This window comes from Camelus bactrianus, chromosome 7, assembly GCF_048773025.1.
Source record: "Camelus bactrianus isolate YW-2024 breed Bactrian camel chromosome 7, ASM4877302v1, whole genome shotgun sequence".
Classification (NCBI taxonomy): domain Eukaryota; kingdom Metazoa; phylum Chordata; class Mammalia; order Artiodactyla; family Camelidae; genus Camelus; species Camelus bactrianus.
In genome coordinates, this window is record NC_133545.1 from 9391592 (window position 1) to 9417786 (window position 26195).

General features: G+C 37.6%; 1 protein-coding gene across 11 annotated transcripts in view; it reads left to right on the top strand.

Moving 5' to 3' along the window:
• The window catches only part of TPK1 (thiamin pyrophosphokinase 1), a 337202-nt gene that overhangs the window by 59898 nt on the left and 251109 nt on the right, over positions 1–26195 (top strand). The gene's annotated exons all lie outside the window — the stretch shown is intronic.

Genomic DNA, 26195 nt, shown 5'->3' on the forward strand with positions numbered 1-26195 from the left:
GTATTCTCAACATGAAGGTTGTGTGTCTTGGAATGCAAATATGTTAATAAGCTCACATCTCTGGTCAAAGGTAGTTGTAATAGTAGAGAGAATAAATATTAGAGATGATATTGTATAAATTCTTTTTGTTCAGTATGATCGCAGTGAAAACCGTTGGTGTTCTAAATTTAGCCATCTTTAAGTTAGCTAACTTAAAATTTCACATTCTAATTGTACTAACATTGCTCTCAAAGTTAGACAATTACTTAACTATTAACTTAATCTTTAATATCACTTAAACTGCTTGCTTACTTGTAATTAGGTTGTTATTTGAGCGCCATCAGGCCAAAAGGTCTTGTCACTTCATCTCTATTGCCTAGTGGTGGGCCTGGCTTTTGCTTAGTAATTACAGTGAATGAGAGAGTGAATTTAGTCTGGTTGACATTGCTAATGAACACCAAAGTAAACCAATTAGGCCCATCTTTTTTTATCTGAACTTACTATGTCAGCTTTTATATCTTTTAGGAGAGTGTGCGAGTGACTGTTTTATTGCAAACATTAGAAATAGACAAAATATTCGTTGATAGGAGCTGTTGGAAACTGGCTAATGAAAACTACATCTTAAGTCTCATATTTTGGAGGGGTTCATGGTCCTATTTTGCACATGGTGTGAAATGATGAGATTTTTTTGAGCTGACTGAAGTTCTTCATTTTATTAGTTTTTTGGCAGTGAATTTGATTTGAAAAAGTCTCATGCCTGATATACACCAGCTCATCATTTGATTTACATTAAAAAAAAATGAGCACTTGGTCAGTGTGTCTACATGGAGAGAAGTAAAGGAACCTAAAGTGTTCTGTGTACTGAAGTGGTCAGGCAGCTCTCGTTTCCAAAGTGCCTTTTCTTCAGGTTATGGAAATGTTAAATTTCATATATGCCTCTAGGATGGTTTTCAGCATTCTGGAGCCACTAACTGTTACGGAAAGCAGTTCTGTTAACCAAGACTGAGGAAAAGGTGGAGTAGGTGTTCTGTGACCCTCATAACAGAGGCTGTGGTTTTACATTTGTGTTGCTGCTCTTCCAAGTGAAGGCAATGAAATTAGGGAAACTCTGAGCTTGAGCTGTCAATTTTTCACGAGAGAGAGGCCTAGAAAAAAGCTTGGAGCAGCACTGGGGCTTTGGGAAGGAAGACGGCGTGGTGGCTTGGGATTTATTTCAGCAAGCAGGTCATGGCTGGAGGCTGCCACGCTGCTCCTGTGGCACTCAGCTGTGCAGTGTTTCCTGTAACTTCTGTTCTGTGGGTACGAAGATTTGTCACAAGCAGAAATTAAGGGGGAAAGCTGGACTGCTAAACCAAAACACAGGCAAATTTGAAGGCTGCTGCACAGTATAAGTTCTTATATGAAATCGATGGTTTACCTTTAACCTGTTTAACCTAAAGGTAGCCTAAGAAGCCATAGCTTCTCTTGAGCAGATATTTCCTGAGATTTGTTTCTACGGAAAGACTACGTGGAAGGTTTATTTTTTTTAGTTTTTTCCTGCAATGCTGAAGTGACATGTTACTGAATTTAGCTTAAATGATAAAGAAGGGACTCAAGGGAGATGAAAATTATGAAAGGTTTTAAATGTATTTTCCCTTTAATACTGCATGAAGTTTTAATGATTTTCTTGGTCACAAGCCTTGGAATACAGCCCTTATTGTCCCGGTATTTTGTATACTCAATTTAATCTGGGGACATACAATAAGTACCTCAGGAGGGGTAGGTGGACACAAAGACAGGAGTTTAGTTAATGAGTATTGAACAAACTTCTCTGTAGCAATTGGAGGTTATTGGCATTTATGACGGAATATTACTCTCAGATTTCTTAACTTCTTTCTTTCTTTTTTTTTTTTTTTTTTTTTGAGTCAGTCTTTTTTAGTAAATGTCTTTTTCACCCTGAGGTATGTACTAAGTGAAAAAGTGAAAAAGATAGGGATGCTTGTGTGTGAACAGTCCTGCTTGCTTCTTGTTGTAGGTCAGTTTTTCTCATCTTGGGGTCACCAGGCATCTCAGAGTCCTCAAAGATAGTAGGAGAGATCGCTGAGCGACATAAAATTGAAAAACAAAAAAGAAATTAGAAACCAAACAGACATTCAGGCTACCTGGATAAGGTTACTTAGATGGACCATCTGTCAGGTTTCTGGGAGTTTGACTTAAAAGTGTCTCCTCATCTTTAACATGAGCTCACAGCCTCTCCTTGCCTCTTCCATTTGACCCACAGAACAGTGGTGACCATGTTGATTAGATCATGAGTTGATTATCAGATTATGTTAATGTCACACATTTATGGTCTGACACCGTTTTCCTCTAATAAGGGATTCTTTTCTTTCCCTTGATTTCTTTTTCTTGTGTTCTCTGGTAACCAACCTTAAGGTCACACCAGGGTGTGGGCAACACTCTCTGGTTCATTTCGGATGAAGCTTAAGTCATAAAATACTGGACAAATCCAGTGGGTCTTCTAAGTTAAAGGGAGGTGCATGTGGCATTTCATGGACAGAAATAGAAGCAAGATTTTTGGTTTTATAACATCATTGTTTTCCTTTCTGTTCCCTTTGAAATTGACTGATACATGTGGAGGCTTTTCTGAGCCAGGCATTGGGCTTGGAGCTGGGGACAGAACTGGGGGCTCTCATCTGTGGCTGGAATGGAGAGTGGGAGGTGGGGGACACAGGTGCAGCCTGTTCCTGATGAGCGCGGGAAGCTCTGAGGGTCAGGAGGCCTCAGCTCCAACGTGCTCTGTCCCTGCTTCCTAACAGCTGGGATTATTGTAGCATTTGATGAATTGCATCTCCTTTGCTGACGTCTGTATGCTTTTCCTTTGTCCTCTAAACAAAAACAGCTCACCTGAATAAAGCCTTTTTTTAGTGGGCTCATGACTTGCTCCACTGATCATATGCTAATGATTAGTACTGCCATCGGATTGAAGTTTTAAGTAGAGTGGAAATCTGCTGTCAGCCACTTTGCACGGGCCCTTTCGTTTGTAAATCATGCACCCCAGGACTCCATAAGTCTCTTTTCCCCCTGATAATTTGTTAAGTTAAGCTCAACTAAAGTTAGCAAATTATTATTATATAAAATTTTCTTTTTCCTTTCCTTTCCTGTCCTTTCCCCATTTCTCTTTTCTCTGGGCCCTTCTTCCTTCTGGTCTCTGTTTTGTTTATTTTCATTAAAATAAGAGAAATCAAATACCTGTAATTTTTATGTGTAGATTGGTTGAATTGGTAGCTTAATGTGCCTGGTGTCAATAGCTATTTCATTCGTATTAAATCTATTTGTGTACATTATCCTTGTTAGAGATACTTTAAGGGAAACATGCTTTTAGATAATCACCTTGAAATTTCAGAATCACCTTAGGGTTATTCCAAAAAGCTGACTCTGGATGGGCTAGTCCTAGTCCATCTTGTGTGTGTGTGTGTGTGTGTGTTGTTTTTTTTTTTTTAAGAGTATGTTTCTAATATAGTTTTTTCCTTGGGCCACATCTTCCTCTGCTTCCTCATCCTGTGTATTTAATGCCTGATGTAATAGAACTGCCTTCTTCTTCTTTTTTTTTTTTTTTTTTTTGCCTAAAATAGATTTTTACTTATTCATCTTGTAAACTTCCCCTAATCATCCTCAAAGGTCCACCAACTCAGATGCCGCCTCTTGTGAACAAAGGCTTCCTTAGGTAGAGAGAGATTTTCTTCTTAGTATTTGCATTTCTTTTACTTAGAAATATCACCGAAATCTCTCCTTGAGGACAAGCTTCTTGAACATGGATACAGGGTGCTTGGCTGACTGTGTTTTCCTCTTTGCTCCTGTGAGACTAGCCTAGGGGCAGCTGTTGTAGGTCGTCTTAGCGACTGCTGAAGGCAGTGTGTCTGATGCTTTCTCGCTGCTGTGAGCCGGTCAGCGGGCAGTGGGTGGGTGCACACTCTTTCTCTTTGCCTCTCTCTCCTCCAGATTCCCCTCTGGTTCTCAGCCTAGGTTGGGTCCCTTTTCTACTTCTGCTCAACTAGAGCTCTGTCTGTCATTTTTTTCTTTTGTTCTAAGACCCAGATGCTAATTTTGTATTTCCTAGTGTAACCAATCATGGCTCTCACCTCCTTCCGTCGTAGCTCATGTGCAAGAGTGTATTCCTTTTTTGCCTCTTCGGTTTTATGTCTTTGACAGTTGAAGTGCTAACAAATGTATCGTTGGAATAGATCCTCTTTGTCCCTTAAGGCATTATGGTAGGTGTATCTTCTATTATATAGAAGGATATAAAATTATGCAACTAAGCAGTACCTTTATCTCCTGATATTAATGTCTAAAGAGATTTAGCGTATGTTTCTACTATAATGCTTGTAATGCAACTTTCCTTAAAATACTTTGTGAGAACAATAGACTAACCTTATTTTTGAGAAATAAATGCTTCAGTTTTGCCTAGCTTTTCATCTTTAATTATAGAAATATGTATGCATTGTAAAAATTTAAAACATCACAGTTTATAATGAAAAAGTCACTCCTCATTAACTATTTAATATTCCCTTCATTATTTGTTTTATGCTTGCATTTTTTCTTTTGCATTATTGCCCATGAAATGATTTTTATAGTATTTTTAACCATCAATTAGGGTACTAGATGAAATGCTATGATTAAAAAGGAAATGTCCCTGAAATAGTGATTTCCCGGCCATGTGACTTTGTATGCCTTACGGCAGTTAGTGTAGACAATTTGATTGCCCGTTCTACTTTGTTTTTTTTTTTTGCCATTTAGATCTGTGTCCTAACTGGTATGTGGGTTTTTAATGTAACGGGAAAATGGCTTCCAAGTTAGTATGGCTACTTATGTTTATATATTTTAACTCATTCATTCATTCATTTAATTACATTGGTTCCATGTTTAATTTACAGGCACAGACACACTTTTTTGCCCGGTAGTAAGCCCGGTGAAGTGAGCCTGATATGTGGTCAGTTAGAGGAGTGTAGTAAGCACATTATTAAGTTACTCTTGCTAGAGAGCCTAAGCGGGCACATTTGTGGGGTGGTATCCTTACTGAGACAAAATAAAAGTTAAAAAAAAAAAAACAACAACAAAAGCAAACCCAAAAGACAAAGAACAAAGGATTCTATCTCTACACAAAGCTGATAGTGGAATAAAGTAAAAAGTAAAGCATCACCTTGGGTCAGCTATCCCGAGATGAATTCAATATTTTGCATTTCTTAAGGTTGCTGGTGTCCAGCTCTTTAGAAAGTGTAGTGTCATCCTCGCAACCAAATTACTTGAGTCTTAGATGCCTTCCCTGAAAGGCAGTTGTTGCCACATTTAACAGCTCTTCCCAGAACTTTGTTATGGAGACATCAGGATGTCTCCACGGTGGTTTTTCTCCATTTCAGTTGCAATACAGAGCTTATTCAGTTAGTCTGAAGGACTTCTGAAAGAGTGGGCTTTGGAGAAGCAATTGGGGAACACGGTGTGCTTCACCTCCATTTCTCCCCGTGCTTTGTAATGTATCATACTGGAAGCATTGATTTTTACCCTGCTCTGCTCTAAAGTTCAAACTCTTAGTTATGTTACGTGTTAGATGAATATTAGTGTTTCTCTGTGTGTTAAATTCTTGTCCTGCTTTGCTTAATGGCTTTTCCTTTTTGTTTCAACCCAATCTACATCTGGAAGTTTGTTTATTTTTAAGGTCATGCTACTTAATTGAATATAGATAAGTTACAAAACATTTCCACTGGTTAATATTTGTGTATAATTACAGAGTGAAACTTTTTGTGGTACGAGTCTTGGGTGAAGCTGAGCCTCTCTTGAGTGTTTAGTTTCACAGTAATATCTGGTTGGAGTCTTTGGAAAGAAGCTGCCATGGGGAAGCAGGAAAGACAGAGTGTATCACATGCTTTTTGCTACCTCACTGGGAGACATCTGGCTGAGAGAAAATCTGATCTACATTTCTATGTCTAGAGTGTATTGGCAATGTTTCGAACAAACTGAATGGGGGAAATCAAAGGGCAAAACACTTGCTTTAAGTTAGTAGGAGAGGAACTGTAGGAGGAGGAAATATTCTGTTTTCGAATGTATTCACTAGAGCTGAACAGTGTGAACTGTTAGGTACGTCTAACGGAAGACTCTCTGTGGGAGTGAAATAGTGATAGCCTCTAGTAAGGCTTCCTTGCTATCTACATGGTTCTCATGAATGTAGCTTTTAAGGACTTGCTGGTTAAGACTGTCTGGAAAGGTAGAATGTCACCTACATTTCTGTCATTTAAATGCATCCAGGCAAAGATCCAGCTGATACTTTAGCTGGGAAAATGCTAGGCGGTAGGGTATCCAAATTTTAGTTAGGATGATCTGGGAGGCATCTGTCCTAGTAATGAGCAGCTTAGTCATTAGACTTAAGAATCCTGTAACAGTTAGGCTTATCACAGTTTATTGAACTACCAAATTGACGCTATTTGTGTCATTTTCTGTTCTTAGTGTTTCACAGAACTTATGCTTTGAGCACATTTAAGTGAACACTGAGGCAAAGATCTGATGAGCAACTTGCATACTTGGGTCAGGTCCATTAAGCAAAACAGTTAGGTACAAGCTGTAGTCCCTGTAAATAAGGCTGGCAGCAAAGACCGATCCCAGTCAAACATTTGGGGACTACAAAAAGTTATCTAAATAGATGACATTTTAATGTATTAGTGGGACAGGACAAAACACACATTGTCTGATGTGAGGCCAGAGACATACTCTACTACTCTCATCCCCAAGATCATGGTCCATTTCTATTGAATTAGAGCTTTCATCATTCTGGGTATTATGATATAAATGATGCCACATATTAAGGACCTCAGAGTTCCTTTGTTCCTGAGGATTCCCTCTTACACCATTATGTTCTGTTTTGTTTCAGAAACTACAATGTCATAGGGCATTTAGGGAATTGATACCAAAACTTTGAGCACTTTATAGTTGAAATGCATTCATAAATCTCCTGCTATACGTTCGAATTCCTTGGTACTTTATATGAACTGTTGTACTTGATATTTAAAAAAGGAAAGTCATTTTTAAATATCAAGTTTTACAGCATAACATTTTCTGATATGTTGACTGGGAGACAAAAAAAAATCCTTATTTATTTCCTTTTTAATCCATATATTTTTTTTTTTTTTGCATCATCTGCTGCAAGCAATGTACAAGATCTGGAATATCAGTGAGAAAGACCCAGGCTGTATTCTTACCCTGCTTACAATCTAGTGTTGGATGTACGCAGTCCCATTGAATACATCCTAATATTCTTGACAAATCAAAAGATATTATCGTTATGGACTGAATTGTTTCTTCCCCCCAATAATATGTTGCAGCCCTAACCCCTAACGTGGCAGTATTTGGAGATAGTGTCTTTAAAGAGCTAATTAAAGTTAAATGGGGTGATGAGTGGAGTCCTAAAGCAACAGTACTAGTGTCCTTTTAAGAAGAAGAGATACCAGGGCTGCTGCTCTCAGAGGAAAGGCTACATTGAGAAGGCAGCTTCCTGTAAGCCAAGGAGAGTGGCCTCAAGAAAAATCAACCCTGCTGACACCTTGATCTTGAACTTTGAGTCCCATAACAGTGGGGAAATAAATTTCTGTTGTTCGAGTCACCCTGACTGTGGTACTTTGCTATGAAAGTCTTAGTGCACTGACACAGTTATACATGAGGCTTCTTGGCAAGCTGAGAATTGTTCAACTCTCTTCTCTGTGGAGGAGCATCGATCTCAAAGCTCCTTTTTATTTGTAAGCCTGAGGCCAGGGGTTCTCTTGCTCTTACCTTTAGTATGTTGTAGCTCCAGTCAATCACTGTTGGGCATTAAACCTCCCTTGGTCCCCTTTTGTTTACAAAAGACATTTCACGGACTTCAGAAGAACAGTGGACCCTGTATGTTATGTATTAATTTGATGAGTATAATTAGAATTTGGGAAGTCACTTTTGGACACCTTAAACAGATATAGAAAAATGTATGGACCAAACAGATTAAAGCACATATTTAAATAACTCAATTCTGTGATCATTTTGGGCATTGATCTATTGCCCTTTATAAAGATGAGAAGAATTTGCTTTTCTTGTAAAACTTAAGTTAGAGAGATTGATTGCATTGCTTTGGGACTGTTCTCAGCTTCAGTCTGGACATTCCACATAAAGGCCAACCTTAAGTGGAACTCTTCCGTCCTCCCTCATGGGCTGTGGCCTGCTTGCAGCGCCGTGGTCTGCTTTTCGCACTAGATTTGTTCATTGAGAGGTAAATTGGGATTACGGATCCCACCACTGACTCAGTGAAGCTGTCAGTAGTAGGTAAGATCGCTTAGGGACCGGAGGATGTTTTAGATGAGGTGGGGACAGAAGCTTTTAAATAAAGATTTAAATGTGTTTACAAAGAAAGAAAGGTTGCTTCCATGCATACTATTAGTCATACTATTATTTTTGTTTGGTTTTTTATAGTTTTGTGTTTCTGACTTGGAGACAGACATACGGCTCTTTAATTAAAATGTTTAGGATATGTTGCTTTCTTTTGCATCTCTGCATTAGAAAAGTACCTCACCTCTTTTTCTTTTCCCTCAACTCCTGCCGTGTTAATACAAATAAATGCTTGGGAGGTTTTTATGAAGTGGGTGGACTCATTGAATTAGGCTTGTTGGAAAAAATGTTCACCAGACTATCCAAGGATGGAGAATGAAGTGGGTTTGTAAAATCAGCCAAGATATACTTGCCAAACTTAGTATCTTTAGAAAGTTACCAGCTTCTCTCCCATCCCTCCCTTCCTGCCTCCCTCCCTTCCTTCCATTGTAACTTAAATGGTGAAAAGGGGAAAAGTACCAATGATGGTTATTTCCTTCTCATTAAGTCATAAAAGAATGGCTGTAAGAATTGAGCATTATACAATTTTTTAGTTTAAATTCTTTTATCCTGAAGTTGCAATTTATCTACCCTTTATACAAGTGGTCAATGTGCGAAACATATTCCAAAGTAATAGAAGTTAATGGAAAATTATAGAATCATCCAGAATATTTGTTTTTGAAATTGTAGTTCTGTCCTTAAGGTAAAATTGTTCTGTAATTTTATTTTGAAAATCAAAGTGTCAAAAAATGGACCTTTCCCTACTGTGTTCCGTCATTAGCTTTAAGAACACAGGGGTATTTTGACTTTTCAGTGAAGTGATATGTCTTTGGTGTGATTTTGGGAGTTCAAAAGAGGAAGTGGCAGAGGATGAATAAGGTACAATGAATTTTTTCAATTGTCAACAACTTTTGGTTATGTGAAAAAAATAAATTGATAATACGGTGTTTAAAATGTACTTTCATCGTTACCAACCTGGATCATTCATTAGACAAATATTTATTCAATATATAACTTATCACTGGTTACAAATCCAAGCCAGTCTTTTTGCTTTATGATTATTTTACACATCTTACTTACAGTGATGCATTTTATAATTTCAGTCCTTTTCCTGGAGTTTTGCTGGCAGTTTAATCATGATTCACAGCACTGTGCATTCTTTATATCAACAGCGTATAGAACATTGCAGGAATAACAAAAGGGGCATTATCTTTGTACTGGCCAGAAATAGGCTGGGTTTGTCATCTCAGAGGAAAAAAAGATAAATATAAGCTGAAATTTATCGGAGTATGGGTGTGGACGTACATAGAAAGCAAATTTCGGGGTTTTGAGGAATAGAAGTATGCCAACCCAAGCAACTATAACTTTATTTAACAATAGATTTAATTGTATATGGCCTGTCCATGTTCATAGGCTTAAATTCACCGGATTCTCCTTTGCTTTGATTATGTAGGCAGATTAGTTCTGTTTTTCCTTACTTTTTAATTTGATTAATCAGTTATAACTAAATCAGTGATGTCCTTGAGAAAAGGGCGTTTTCATTCATAACATTCAGTAGGCCTCTGAGGACTATTTTCCAAAGCTCTTAACAGTTGAATAAAAAAAATACTGTCTCTCGTTGGAAATGAGATAGGGGTATTGTTAGAATGCTGCAAATGGAACAACTGGTCCTAGTTTCTATGGGACATTTTTAGCAGAGCCCTCAATAATACCTTCCATTCTTCTTGTGCCTTTTTATATCTTGTCTTACATAACAAAGCACAAAATAATATGTTAATGCTACAGGTTAGTCTAAAACTAGTATTTTTTCCCTTAATGATGGTATTATAAGCCTGCCTCAATAACATCTGGATATTTTCTTGGAGAGGTGAATCATTTATCTTCTCAGGGTATAAAACACAAATCAAGATATATCTGCTCTCTGGGTTTAAAAAAAACAACACTCCTTTCCTCCACAGCAGAGAAAGAAACAAAGCGTATGGAAACTACTTTTTTTTTTTCTTTTGTAAATATAAAGCAGTCTTTCCATACTTAACAACATTAAAGGCTGTGGATGCGTGACACTACATATGTTTAGTTAAATGTGGTGTAGAAATGGTCTGGAGGTTCTACTTGTAGAAAATGATTTTCACGTCATGTCTGTGACACCTGTTAACTTTCCACACCCGTGCAACTAAGAAACCTTTAGAGCTGAGAGCCCTGAGCCTTTCACGACTCTGCCGTTCATTCAGTTTAAACACAATTGGAGGGTGAGGTATGCACATTTAAAATTTTATTCTTTATTAGGCACAACTGGGGTTTAAACCTCTGGAAGGAAGATTGAGCTATGCCATACCTTATTGCTTGTTACAAAAAACAAACTTCTGGTTGTGTAAAGTTTTGATTAACTGAATATCTCAACTGAAGACACAGTTAATCAAGCTGCACAATTTTTCTGCCAGCTTTTACCTTTAGAAGTTATAAACTGTAAATGTCAAACTCCCAATCAGTGTGAAAGCAGCTTGGTAACGATTCCACCCATTCTCTTAGTGCATCATCTCCGTGCTAATGAGACTTCACGTTTGCAGTGTTGATCTTGGTACCTGCAGGTCTGTTGCCATTAGTGTGGGTTTCAGTTGTATTTACTGTATGTGCTCCTCATGTCAGGAACAGTCACTCACTGTTTTATATGAGGATTTTTAATACTTGTTAAACACTTGTTGGAACAGACTGGACATGGGTATTTCTATTGCATTTGAATTTTAGAGCCGATGTAAATTTACTTTTGCCTACCTTTGAGCATTTTGTTTCCCTTTTAAACAATTTTATCCTACCATGCTGTTGCTGGTGGTGTCTGTTTTTCTTTCTTATTTTTGAACATTAAACTGATAATAATTTCATCTGCCTTTTTATTGAGTTTTGCATCAAAATTAAAAGGCAGTTTCTCAACTGTGGTACATGGATAGTGTAACTTCAGTAAATTTAAGTAGTTATCTTAAGTAAAAGTAAAAATTATTATTAGTTAATTGAGCTCTTCTGTCCTTTCAGTTTTATGAATGATACCAGCACAGTTCTGTAATTTATTTTTAGGCAAACTGATAGTAAATATCAGCAAAATAAAAGAGGAAAAGTTAGAGATAAATAACAAGTTATTTACAACCATGAAATGAAAAGTTGTAAAACTGAGTGAACTTAGAAATGTATATAGAAGAATATTTATTGCTGAACTTTGTTATTACCCACAGTCTCTTTTTCCTTCCTTGGATGAACCAAGCCAGCCTTAAGATGGCATCTGATTGATGTTTGGTTCATCCGACTAGGAGGTTATTAGAATTGATTGATTAATTGGATGCTGTCATTATCTCTATTTCATTTGACCTTTCCAAGTAGCGTATTTTTGGCTTTGGTACCATAAATAAAAGTGAGAGGAAACACTTTTCCAAAACAAGCTAATTAATACACGTTTATCGCTTGCTTTCATCCTCTAGTAACATTGGTAAACACGTACGTTTTTGTTTTTCATTAACTTATGAAGTTCTGATCAGCTTCTTCAAATTTGCATGATTCTGACATGTTTTTTTTTTTAACTCCTACTCTTGTTACTTGGAATGATTAAGATCTTATTTTGGCAACTTGGGTGATATAATTGATGATGATGTTACTTTTAATTTTTTGAGCTGTTAGAAACTTCCTTAAATAACCTAATAACTAGTATGTTAATACTACTGAAGGAAATTAAAGAATTGGGAAGTATATTTTTACCCATGGGTATTTAGAAAATACATTGTAGGTAAATTGGGGATAACCAGTATTGTAAAGGGAAGAATACAAGTTACTTCTCGATTTGTCAAAACAACAACAAAAGCAGAATTCCCATACCTGGATGAGTAAGAGAACATTTTCCAACTTCAGAAATTCCTGTATTTTTCCTTATTTTCTTTCTCAGGGAGATGGGATCTTTCTGAACAGATTTTGTAAGGCTGAACGAACCACTGTTCCTTTGAGCTTTTGGAGATATGCAACTATAGTTGCAGATACAGTGAGAGGACTTCTCACGAGATTTGAATTCATTTGTGCAGCATCGACAGCGATCATAAGAAGGAACCAGGCTTAAAGTGGACACTTTGGTGTCAGAATGGTGTGTTTTCCCTTCAGTTTTCTCTGTATCCACCTTCTTTGCTACCTACATTTGAAAGAGTAGGAAACTAACAAAATGGCTTCCTTGATGCTAAAGCTGTTAGCTGATTGATTCTGACTTAAAATTCTTGCAACTTGTTTTTCTCTTTTCTCTGACAAAGCCCCACCTCTGCTTCCTTTGCTCAGCTGCTTTTGTGCTAAACAGCCCCAACCTTGCATTACCCTCCCCACTCCCTGTACATTCCTTACCTAGAATAGCTCATCCTTTCACCCAGAAGCTCTGTTCTAGAAAGGTGGTCGTGGGCTGACAGCCTCAGAAGAAAGAACAGACCCCCTGGGGTTTCTCCACAACACCAGGTAGATCAAGATTAAGAACACCGCACCCCAGAAATCACTCTGATTGTCGCGTCCTTTCTGCTCCATCTGGTTTTCCTATGAAACCTCAGGACACCAGCCCCACGATGGATCGCAGTCCCTAAGGCATCAAGCTGCTGTGCCTCCCCTTTGCCTGGTAGAGCAACAAAACCGTCCCTTCCTAATTCTCCCAGAACTCTGCCTCTGAGTCTCAATTTGGCCATCGGGGTACAGAGGCTGGTTTTTCAGCAACAATTTCTGGTGACCACAGCAGGACACCTCTCCTATTCTTTCCTACAGTTGGATACCTCAGCTCATTTGGACTTTTTCGGCAACACAGTCAGTATATAAAGCAGAGCTTTTAAACTGTGTGTTACCTCCTCTCCATCCACTTCCCAACTTTGTCTTACAACTGTTGGAGAACAGCAGTAGACGATTTTATTTAGGCAGTATGGATTTTTTCATGGGGGGACTACATTTAATAGAATTGTTTTAGCTGTTAACGTTCAATTTTGGATTAAGATTTGTTTTCAGATTGCTAACTGATGGCAGCTCTATTATTCCTGGCCTGAAATACGTTCTCTGCTGGGTGTAACATACACATCTCTTACTCAGCACATCGGAAACCACCTCATCTTTCCCTTAAAAGCAGGTTTTCTGGGACTTACATCCTTTGTAATTCATTAAGGCTCACTCTTTGAAGCCATCTTTAACCCTCCACTCTTCTTTATTTCAGCCTTACAGAGATGTATCAACTATTGTCAGTTTTTTTTTCCTTTATGGTTTTCCGTATTCTTATCCATTCCTCTTTCCCACCAGCTAATTTCTTCTAGGCTCTAACCATGCCCTTGTCCGCTGGAGTTGTTCTCACCATTACCTGCCCCGCTCCATAGGTCCTCTGGGTACCAACTTTAGATTCATTGAGGTAGGTTCTTAGTCTCCCTGTTCAGAAGCTTTGAAGGTGTCACAAGTTCTGATTCCTTAGGCTTTTTAGGCTTTTACGTTTAAAATTTCTTCACCATCCTGGCTTACGTGTGTCATCTTCTCCAGTAGACTCCTAACTCCTGAGGGTGAACTCTTCGGCTCCTACCTCCCAGGTCAGTGCTTAGTTGAGCACGCTGCTTTGTGTCCAGGAGAATCTCTGTTACTTGCCTCTCTGCCCGCATGCTGGCCTGCCTTCCTCGCAGCCTGCCAGTCTGCGCCAGTTTGTCTACCATTATTTCATGCCCCGAATTTCCCGTTTGAGGTAAATTAGTCTGATGTCTGCTAGCTACATCACTGACCACCCCCCTCCCCTTTTTTGGTAGGCACATAAACCTAGTCAGTTTTTACTCTCTTTTCTAGATGTTCAAGATAGCCACAACCAGTTTTTTCACAGAACAGTATTTGTTGCCTTCTTGAGCCCCTGATAACATAAGCGCTTTCCATATTTTATGCCAAGGAAAATTATTCTTATAGAGCACACAGTATTTCACAGTTTAAAAAGTAGAAAGCAGATGAACTCTTCATTCTGTGTATCTTTGTATTTCTGGTTACCTTCCATGCAGTGAAAGTGGTACGTTAATGTTACAGGTGATGGTAAAGGTGTCACAGAACCATTGCTTTTTACATTTAAACAAACTTATTCCAAATACTATTTGGACAGTTCAGATACGTTGCTGCCAGGTGGCCATGGGGTTTTCGTGTCTCTGTAATATGAACAGTGTCTTTTCTAATCTAGTTGAACTCCTGTAGTAGAAAAACCAGGTTTTTCACATGTTAATATCCAGCAACTTAATAAAAATTATGCTTAGCATTAAATAGTGAATTCAGAGCTGATCTTTTCAGGAGATATTTAACAAATAGGATAAAACATTTTGTGTTCAAGGACCCTAACCAAGAAAGTGAAAAGTCAACCCACAGAATGGGAGGAAATATGTGCCAGTTTTATATCTGATAAGAGATGTGTATATAGAATATATAAAGAACTCTTACAACTCAATAAGATCAAAATTAAAAAATGTGCAAAGGATCTGAATAGACACTTCTCCAAGGAAGATATACAAATGGCCAATATGCACCTGAAAAGATGCTCTGCAAATGCTCAGGGAAATGCAAATCAAAACACATCGAGGTACCACTTTATATCCACCAAAATGGAATGAAAAAGTTGAAGTGTTAGTGAGAATGTGGGGGAATCAGAACTCTCACGTGCTGTTAGTGGGAATGCCATATGGTGCAGTGGCGTCAGAAGACGTTGTGTCTCTTCATTAAAAAGAGTTCATTTGACACAACATTTCAGTGCTGAGGTACATTCCCAAAAGAAATGACAACGTGTGTCCACATAAATCTTGAATATGAATGTTCATAGCACCATTATACATGACAGCCAAAATGTGGAAACAGTGGTCCTGAAGACCATTAACAGATGAATGGATAAAGAAAGTGTGTTATGTCCATATGATACAGAATTGTTCAGGCCTTAAAAAGGAGTAAAATACTGATACATCCCACAACCTGGATGAGCCTTGAAGACATTAGTCTAAATGAGAGAATCCAGACACAAAAGACCACATGTTATGCGCTGCCATTCATAGACAATGTCTAGGTCAGGTACGTCTGCAGAAACAGAAAATGTATTACCAGGTGATTAGGGGGAGTTACTAAAAGGGGTGGGGTTTCTTTTTAGAGGATCGATTGTGGTGATGATGGTTGTACAACTCTGAATATTTTAAAACCGTTGAGTTCTTTAAACATGTTGATTTTATGGTTTGGGAATATAAGTCTCAATGAGCTGTTACAAAAATAATAGACATTAAGGTTTATGTTGTATCTTCTAATCTTTATTATCCTAATAATTCTTAATACATGTCTTGACTGGGATGTTCATTTTTCATATGATCTTTAATTTTTACCCAAATCTGTCTGACACGCTGTCCTTAATTCTATGTATATTCATGTAGTTTGGGCCAGTGGTTGTCAAGCTAAGCATGTGTCGGAATGACGTGGAGGGCCCCAAACTCAGCTTTTTGGATTCAGTAGGTCTGGGGCAGGTTCAAAAATTTGCCTTTTTAACAAGAATACCTCCTGTTTGGTTTAAGAACTAGTGTTTTAGGTCTTACCTTTTTTTTTTTTTTAAAAGCACATTTATTAGCTTCTGAGCTAATGGCCTTGGTAGATTCTTCTCTTAGCTCTGCGTGATCTCTCATTCTCGTCTTATGCAGCATCCCTCTCTTACCAGTGCGAGCGTAGCTTTTTAGTGTATTTGGTTTCCTTTTATGAACCCGTCTCTCCCCTTTTCTGCATAATGGGCTTGAAGTTTGAGTGAAAAACTGTTTTTACTACTGAACTTTTTTATCTTGATTTTCTTCAACAGTTGTAGTAACTATTTTCTTTGCACATCTGCCTTGGAAAGTAGAAACTTTGCTAATGCTGCACAAAATATTTTGCACCAAAAAAAATGAAGCTGATTTCTTTATAAAGTGATACACTTAAGAAGCCAAACACAAATGTCAGTTATGATTTTTTGGTGAACCTCACTGTTCTTAGTACTTATTTTAATTCCCAGATCAAAGAGTGACTTTAATTTGTTTAATTAGAAATATTTTTTTACTAGGTAAGCTTTACATGGAAGAGTGTAACAGGCATTCATTATTAGCATTAAATTCTTAATGAAAGAAGCTGCTTTCAGAGGAAATTAATTTTCTTGATTTAAAACAAGCAAACAAAACATTTTCTGAAAGGGAACTATCCTTAGGGTTCTATCACCAGAAAGTCCTTAAGCCTCTTGTTCAATGTTGGGAATTAGTGATGGTTCAAAATGCTTATTAAACTCATAAATGAAATGGGGACCTGGCAGATTGCTGGGATTACGGAGTCTGCGAGACAAGACCCTTCCCTAGAAGGGATCTGCAGTCTGTCGATCTGTTGGTGAGGGTTTACAAAGCGTCTGAGGTTCACCCGTACTGTGTGCAATGCTTGGAGGGGATCTGACACATACAGGGAAGGCCTCACCCTTGAGAGTTTTTATCCTGTGTCGAGATGAGGCTCTGCACAAGAATTACCCACAGTCTGCACATCGTGTGTCGTCTGGGGGTGACAGTGCATGCTGTTGGAATTCAAAAAGGGACCTTGGGGATTGAGCTGGAGATGGGTCTGAATGCACACCTACCAGGAGTTCACTGAAAACTGCTGCAGGCAAAAATGCCCTCTCTGATAATAAATTGCAAGGAGATCAAAAGTGATCTTTCTAAAAGGAAAGTGAAACCGCTAGGATGTAGAATTCTTTATTTTATCGGCTGGTATGGAAGGGAGCCGCTGTTGTCCATCAGACTGAGGAATCCTGATGCACGCGGCCAGCTGAGTGCCCCTCTTGGGCCTACTGCATTTTATACTGGGCTTTACCTGGCCCCACAGAGTTTACGGGGAGCCTTGGAAGAGCAGAAAAACCTACAAACCAAAAAACAGGCAGCTGTTTAGAATGTTTTACAATGTTGGAATAAGTAATGCACCAGGATTAAGAATTCTACTTGATGAACAAAGGTAGGAATATAATGAAAAAAATATATTTATAGTGAAAAATATAGTAATTTAGAGACTCTGAGAAGCTACTTAATACCTTGGTCTCATCTGCCACAACTGAGTGTTAGGACAGTCTCAGGTTATAATGACGTTGGAAAACTCTTGTTTGTAACATCTGTTCTGAGGCAAAGGATCGAATTGTCTTCCTTTATATAATAGTAATAGTAACATGACTGGTATGAGGAATGCTCTGTGCCATAGGTGGGCTTATTTGCTTAAAGCTCTTTGAATTTAACATCACAATTCCCTTTGCATTATAGGTGTTCAAGTATATTGAATTGCAGTTAAATTTTTGTAGTTATTTTATTTCAGTGAAATTAATTTGGGCCTTTTGGGTTTATGAGAGCGTGCTTGCTTGATTTAGCTAGATGTTTTAAGTGGAGCCAATATGTTCGCTAAAATAAATGAGTCAAGAATTTATAAATATGATGGATACGTACATAATATGTTTGTATTCTTTTACCTTATTCCAAAAATGATCTAATAAGGAAACTTGATCAACTTAAATTTAACTAACTTTCCGGCACTACTGATGAAAGTTGTATAAAACGTTTTCCTTACTCATAATGACTGGATTCTTATATCACACGTGGAGATATTTCCAGAAGAATAAAAGACTTACATGTAAAAAATGCAATAGAAATCTTTGAAGATAATCAGTTGGGGTATATGTGAATATAGGATTAAGGAAAGTCCATTTCAACTAGGTTTGGAAACGAGAGGTTTAAAAAGTAGGCATATATATGATTATATAAAAGAATAGAAAATCTTCTGTAGCAGAAAATATTATAAACTGTTAAAAATGGGTTTGGAATAAGAAGTATAAACAGATGATAGAGAAAAGTTTTACCTGTAATATAAGTGTATAATTACGTAAAAGCCAAATTAACTAAAAAAAAAATTACTAAGGATAAAAATAGGCATTTTCGAAAAGAACTAATTCAAATAAACCCCAAACATATGACAAGATGCTCCAGTTGATGGTAGTGGGGAAAAGCGTGTTAACATAATGAGAGCCCATTTACACCTATTAGAGTGACAGAAATTAGAGTAACAGCTGTTGCTGTTGGAGACAGAGAAAGTGGGATAACCTGATATTGTTCGCAGAGATGGGAACTATTACTTTATCTTTGGAACATAATCTGGCAACCTCTATTAACATTAAAAAAAAAAAAAAAGTCTTTTTCATTCTGCAGTTCCAACTACTGTGACTTTCTGTTCTGTGGAGATGTGAACTATATATGTGAAACACATGTGAAAGGTCTGTGTATGTACATATACACACAGACACATACATAGCATTCCTAATTGAGGCAGAACACTGGAGAACAGAGTCCACGCCTGTCCGCAGTTGAATAGTATCTTATGTTATGGGACACCCATGTTGTAGACCATCATGCCATTTTTAGAAAAAAGAATTAGAGCTGTGCTCATTGCCTGGGAATTTCTGTGAAGTATTATTGAGGGAGAAAAAAAAAAAAAGCAAGATGCAGAAAAGTTCCAATTACTTATCCTGTTTTTGTAAAGCAGACTTTACAAATGTCCATTTATGCATATTTTAGTGTGTATGTGTAAAAATTGATGTCAGTGATGTCTGTATATAAACATGGAGAGGCGTACTAGTCCTAGTGTGTTTCTTGGACAGCAGTCAGGGGAAGGGGATCTGGTGGTATATATGAGCATAGAGAAAAGACAAGGAGATGACAAGGAAAAAAGTATAAAAATAGCATAAATGCATTTATGATATAAACAAATTTATATGCGTAAGTTTGAGACATTTATATAAACTGTATATATGTATTTAAAAATGAAATTTTAAAAAGTTGAGAACAGTATGAAAAAGAGTGGATATGTGTGCAAAGAAATAGAACATAGACATTTCCTTTGGCTGGAATAACTTATGGGCAGAACCGTGATGATTTGTTGAGGAATACCTATTTGACAACTATATAAAAAGCTCTTCTCTAGTATTTTTTTCCTTAAGATTAGTAAACCCTTTTATACTGCAACTTTGTATTTTCAGTTGATTTAGGAAAAAATAACACATTCAAACATGGTTAGTATATAAATTATACAATGATTTTTCAATAAAAAATAGGTAGTAATAATACCTGTGTGTGATACAGATTGCGTTCTGGATGTAATAACACTATGTGAGGTGAGGGAGGTCACAGAAGACTTCTGGGAGGAAGCAGAGGATGTCTTCTTGGCAGAAAGGTAGCAAGAAGGAAAATACAGAAGTGAGATGGAGTGTGGATTTCCATGTTAAGTGCAGTGGTGCAAAAGAATCAACTAAGAAGTAGATTATAAATGAAAATTAATGGCTGAGTTTTATTGACTCTAAGACTTCATTGGTTGTAAGATGCATTATTATTTTATGTACCGCTAAGAAAGACACGCTTATTACACTATTCACTGCACAAGCATTTCTGTCTCATGGTTTCTTTGGGTCAAGAATTTGAATCATTTAGCACAGATAGTTCTGGCTTAGGGTGTCTCGTGAGATTGTCCTGAAGATATTGACCAGGTCTCTAGTCATCTAAAGGCTTTTCTGGGGCTGGAGAACCCACTTTCAAGATGGACCACTCAGATTGCCGTTAGGAGAAGCCTTCATGCTTCGTGGAGACTCTCGAGTGTCTTAGCAGCATGGCAGTTCGCTTTCCCCAGAGTGGTGATGCCTGGGAGCAAGTCAGGAGGGTTCTGTGATGTCTTTTATGACCTGATTTCTGAGGTCACATGCCATTGTTTCTATAATGGTCCTTAGAAGTGAGTTGCTGGATCAAGCCCACTTTCCTGGGGAGGGCAGTCAGACTTCACTTTTTGAAGCATCAGGGAATTTGTGGGTGTAACTGAATCCACAACATCTGGAAAGGGAACTACAAGTGAAAAAAAATGGTTATGGTTATTTTGTAGAATTTAACATTTGTCTTCTGAATCACTTTGCAGAAGAGATGTTCATGTTTTTTTGACAAATACTGTCCTCTGTGCTATTAAGATCACTGCTGATGAAGCATTTTTTAAAAGAACGACACACTGTTTACTCCTAGATTTTTTTTTAAGCTGCTGTCATCAAAAATGCAAGCTTTAATGCTAGTGTTTTCTTGATCTTACCAGAATGTGTCAACGAAAAGTATTGCGTGACCATCAGGGTTCTTTTTCCTTTTTCCAGTGTTTTTCAAGTGGCTTATTGATTGAACTGTGGAAAAATTCTTGTGGTCCAGATATGTCACCTGGGGTGACAGACCAAGTCTGTGCTCGCATGGACAGTGTCACAGTTGTCGCCAGGCCCAGGATTGATTTTCTTGATTTTCAAACATACCTTAATTTCAGAATGTTGAAATATTGAAAAAGGGTGCTTGTTTTTACTGAATGATGTGGGTAGCTGTTCCTTTTGTTGGCTCAGCCCTCCTCCCTTTTTGCTCCAGTTCTTTTATTTTGTTTATTTATATTTGTCAACGAACCTCACTTCTTTTAAGGAACTGCTCCTCCCTCACGTTAACCATTTAGTTCTAGGGGAAGCTGCCAGGCGTCAGCCCCCAGCCATTGGCTGTAGTGGTGGATCCCCCAAGGTGTGTCCAGGTGAATGAGTCCACTGGCTACTGTGGTTGGGTCAAGGATGGACACGTAACTCAGTTTGTCAGTATTTTTCACAGTGTGTTTTTAAATTGGAGCTAGCCAGGCCAGCTGCCTCTCCGCCATTGTCCCCAGTTAGGAAAGATAAGAGAGGTTTCAGTTTTCCTTGCAACCTTAAGTTCCATCTTGGGATTTCAGGAGACAGGACCTGCGGTTGAAAGCCAGGAAGCTAATAAGGGTTTTTGCAACTAAATCCTCTTGTTTTGCTTAAGGTAGTTTAAGCTGGGATTGTTTTGACCCATTAAAGATTTGTGAAATGTAATTTTGTGATCTATCTTTAGTGTTCTGCCTTTACAGTAAAACATACAAATCACATCACTGGTAAACACTGTAGTGATTTTTTTGTCTTGTGACTTTGTGACCAATCCTGTTTTTCTCATTAGTTTTTGAGTTCTGTAATTGAAGATGCTTTTACTACTGAAGGTTTTTAAGAATGTTACCCTTATAGCTGGGAAAGAAATAACCTTTTTATCGTTAATTAAATGTCCATATCCACCAGTGTTTAGACTCAGGTTTTTTTTTTGTTTGTTTGTTTTTGTTTGGTTTTTTTTTTGGTGGAGGGGCAGGGAGGGGGAGGAGTTAATTAGGTTTATTTATTTATTTTTAGAGGAGGTATCAGGAATTGAACCCAGGACCTCATGTATGCTAAGCATGTGCTCTACCACTTGAGCTATACCCTCCCCCACTAGATCCAGTTTTTGATGTATGGCTAATAAGAGAAGTAGATAAGCATACAATTGTTAGATATCAGAACTTTGTTTTCAAGAAAATAGTTGAGGGGGCAGGGTGTAGCGTAGTGGTAGAGCACATGCTTAGCATGTATGAGGTCCTGGGTTCAATCCCCAGTACCTCCATTAAAATAAAAAAATAAATAAAAACTTAATCTCCCCCCTCCATTCCCACCAAAAAGAAATAGTCAAGACTTTAAGGATTGCTTACTGGTTTGTCATGTGGTTCACATTTGATTTTTACCAAACTTATTGTCTGAGCAGAGTTATCATAATAAGGGAAAACTGAAGTTGTAGCAATCACAGAATTTAGAAGCACTGAACTCTCCAGTTTACACCCAGGACCTTTGTGATGCCAGGCTTCAAGCTACTACTGATGATTGCTCAGGAGAGACAATAGTCCTGTTAGGTATGAATTTTACTAGTGGCATTTATATACTGTTTATGCAGAATTTACCTAACGCTAATAACTAGGCATTACTAAGAAACTGCCTTTTATTTCTGTCCTCTGTGATTTCTTTCATCAGCGTTTTGTAATTTTTACCATACAGGCCCTTCGTGTGTATTTTTCAGTTTGTACTTAAGTATTTTGATCTCTTTGACATGATTATAAGTGATCCTGTGTTTTCAGTTTTGGTTTCCACATGTTCATTGTCGGCATATAGAAGCGTGATTGATTTTTGTGTAGGGATAAAAGACATCCTAATTTGAAAAGTGACACACTGTGTTCCCATAGGAAATAATGAACCACACAGAAGAACTCTTCTTATTTAGGCAACATTTTCAAAAACTTCTGATAATTTCTTGAGTTTTTTTATAGTGGTCAGCCACATCATAGAACTCATTCTAAGTATAACTTTATTTTTAGAGAAAGAAAGAAAATATTTATCCAGAGAAAGTAATTTTCTAAGGAAATGAGTGATCCATGGTACATGATTTTGGGATACATTTATGGCTTAATATATGCAGAGACAACAATTTGAGTTGAATCTTTCTGTTTGCTACTTTAGACTAAATTGGTTCTGAGGATGTGCTTATTAGTTCTGAAAAATTAGCTTGATCGTCCTTGCCTCTGAAAATCACTCCTTCTAAGTAGACATTTCCATTAAATACAATGATTTGGACATCTAGCATGACATTTGAAATGAATTTACACACATTGATTTGCTCAGTCATCTATTTAAAAATATATATTAGCTAAATCCCGTAGTCAGCACACGAAGATTCATATCTGAAGTCGTGCAGTGGATTTATGTGTTATTTCCTCAGTAACGTAAGGCTTGCGGGTAACTTTGTTCTTCCCCGATAAGGCCGGCCTTTATTAGTTAATGTTGACTCTGCTGCCTTCACAGGATATTCACTACCTCTCTTTATTGGTTGCAGAGTTACGACCACCATAAATAAAGCAAGCATGAAGAGAAGGAAGAGACGGGACAGACAATTTATTTTCATGCCTTTTTGGTTACCATCTAAATCACAATTGTCAGAGGAAAGTGAAGTTTAATGGTCATCCTTAACAAGTTTAGGGAAAAGAATATACGTTTTTACTCTTAACATGTTGTGTTTTATGGATATATCACATTTGGTTCAGAATAATGATGATTCCGTAATGACATTTTATTATTCAAGCTTGATGAATCGGTTTGGGAAGGGTTGTTTATTTTGTCCTTCCATTTCACTCTAACTAAAAGTTTGATGAGAGTGAGAGACACTGACTGATGCTATACAGAGAGTGTGTTTAATGTTTTTTAATGAAGTGCTTGAGTTAAAGTAGAACTATCTCTAGCCCAGTTCGGGCCCTGCCAGTACGAAGGCTTGTTACTTCCTGTGCTTGGTGGTTGGGGCTCCATCCAGCTTCCTTTCAGATGCATGTTTGGAGGATTAGAATGCAAGTAAGTAGGATTATATGGATATACATGCATCCAGTAATCTCTTAGAGTGCTTTACTTTTGTTACACCTTCACGATCCTTTTGTTCAAGTGAAATTAGACGTGAGAAATCTTCTGGGAGTTCCCAGGACAGGAAGTAGACAAGAGCAGAGGTTCTTTGGTTGAAGTGGCCCTGGGGCTCCCTGCATGGCCTCCAGGCGTCCCCACTGCCCAGCTGCCTCTGCATCTCCTATTGATCTGTCACAGTGTAGGCAAATGCCAGGGATTCCTGCTAACCCCTCCTTCCCTATTCCTTAGGCTTATTTTTTCTACTCATGGTGGGTAGGTGGATAACTACCTTTTGATTATGAAGAAATTTGAAAATGGTTGAATGATGTATTTTAACTAGTTTGGGTGGAATAAATCCATGGCTGCCTTATAATGTGTAATTCATGATCTGATGTCACCGTAGGCAACACCACTGTGTGGACAGGAAAGTAATTTTTAAAGAAGTGGAAGTGTTCACATAGAACCATTGGAAATGGAATCAGTTGAATATAAATATACAAAACTCCGTTGTGCTTATTACCATTTCGGTGTGTGTTCACCAGTTTCCTTCTGTTGCCTGAGTAAGGACAGAGTGAAAAAGAGAAAGAAGTTCAAAATGAATCGTTCTATAGAGACACTGTCACACACTTTGGACCTTCAGTTATGTGAGGTTTGAACCAATGTTCCTCAGTTAAAGCTTCTCAATGATTATTTTGTAGATACTATTAAGGTTTTGATCACTTGCCCTCTGACAGCTGGAATAAAATATTTGGCAGTTAGAATGGCATGTCGTGGGGCTTGTCTTTTGGCCATGATAGGACATAATGAAACAGGCTTGATTTCTTCCAGACCGAGGGGACAATCTATGGGTAGTTTGGACAACTGGCCTGTGGATCTGCATGTTAATAGTGAATGTTCTTAATGTATGATTTTCAGTCATTTGAACAAAAATTTTATTCTGGGATCACAAAACTTCATTACAGTCCTTTTAGGTGTTATAGCAAAGAAGCATTAGTCACCATTGCCCTGCTCTAAGTGGGATTTCTAGACGCAGTACTGGTGGGTAGCTTGGTATAAAATTTGAGTTGATGACTGAAAAAATATGTAATTATTTTAAAAGCAGCAAAAAAAAAAAGTTAAAAAGAATTTAATGATAGTGGGAATTCTTATAATGAAATCTTTCAGGTATTCAGAGGATAGCACAGCATCCCCACTGAAAATCTAAGGAGTGAGCGAACGAGCGTGTGTATGTTCCTCCGAGTTGTCTACAGTTGAGTCCCTGTATTTTCTTACTTTATAAATAGAAACAATAAAGGCTACCTTATTGGATTACCGTGAGGATAAAATGAGATAATATCCAAACCTGGAAGGTTGTAATTACTTGATAAATGGAAGCCATTATTAGAATTGTTATTCTTAAGAGCAGTGTACTGTTTCTACTCTTTTAGCATCTTCAGAGTTTCATGAATGTAGTATATCTATGATCCGAGTAATGAGATTCACCACGGCTTATCCTCGTTCTGTCTAAGGCGTATAATTAGGTTATTTCCTAACTGGATTTCAGTATTCCATTTGTTTTTTTCTTAAGAAAAAAAACAAAAAAAAAAGAAAAACAAAAAACCCTGCAAATGAAAAAAGGCAACTTACCAGCTCCAATATTTTTATTAAGATTGCAGATGCAATTTAAGAATTTGGACAAAGAAAAAGAAAAGGGCACCAAGAGGAAATGATAATGTAATAAAAATGTCTGTAATCGTATCACCCAAAATATCCCATTAACACCTTGAAGTATTTCTTCCTAATTGTGTGTGTGTGTGTGTGTATATTATATTTACTAAAATAGAATTCATGCCGCAGACAGTTTAGTTCTCTTTAAAGTAGTTTGTGATTATTTTTTCAGGTCACAGCACGCTGTTTGAAAATTAGTTGTATTACTGTTGTATTGTAATTAGTTTAACCAGACCTTTGTTGCTCTGTTCTGCAGTATGAGCAGAAAGTAGTGGTTTTTCTGCACCCCAACGTTCATAGCAGCACTATTAGCCAAGACATGGAAACAGCCTAAATGTCCATCAGCAGATGAGTGGATAAAGATGTGGTATATTTATACTATGGAATACTATTCAGCCATAAAAACCAACAACATAACGCTGTCTGCAGCAACACTGGATGTTCCTGGAGAATGTCATTCTAAGTGAAGTAAGCCAGAAAGAGAAAGAAAAATACCACATGAGATTGCTCATATATGGAATCTAAAAAAAAAAAAAAATTAATACAAAACAAACAGACTCAGACATAGAATACAAACTTGTGGTTGCCAGGGGGATGGGGGGTGGGAAGGGACAGACTGGGATTTCAAAATGTAGAATAGTTAAACAAGATTGTACTGCATAGCACAGGGAAATATATACAGGATCTTGTGGTGGCTCACAGTGAAAGAGAATGTGACAATGAACGTATGTATGTTCATGTATAACTGAAAAATTGTGCTCTACACTGGAATTTGATGCAACATTGTAAAGTGACTATAACTCAAAAAAAAGTTAAAAAAAAAAGT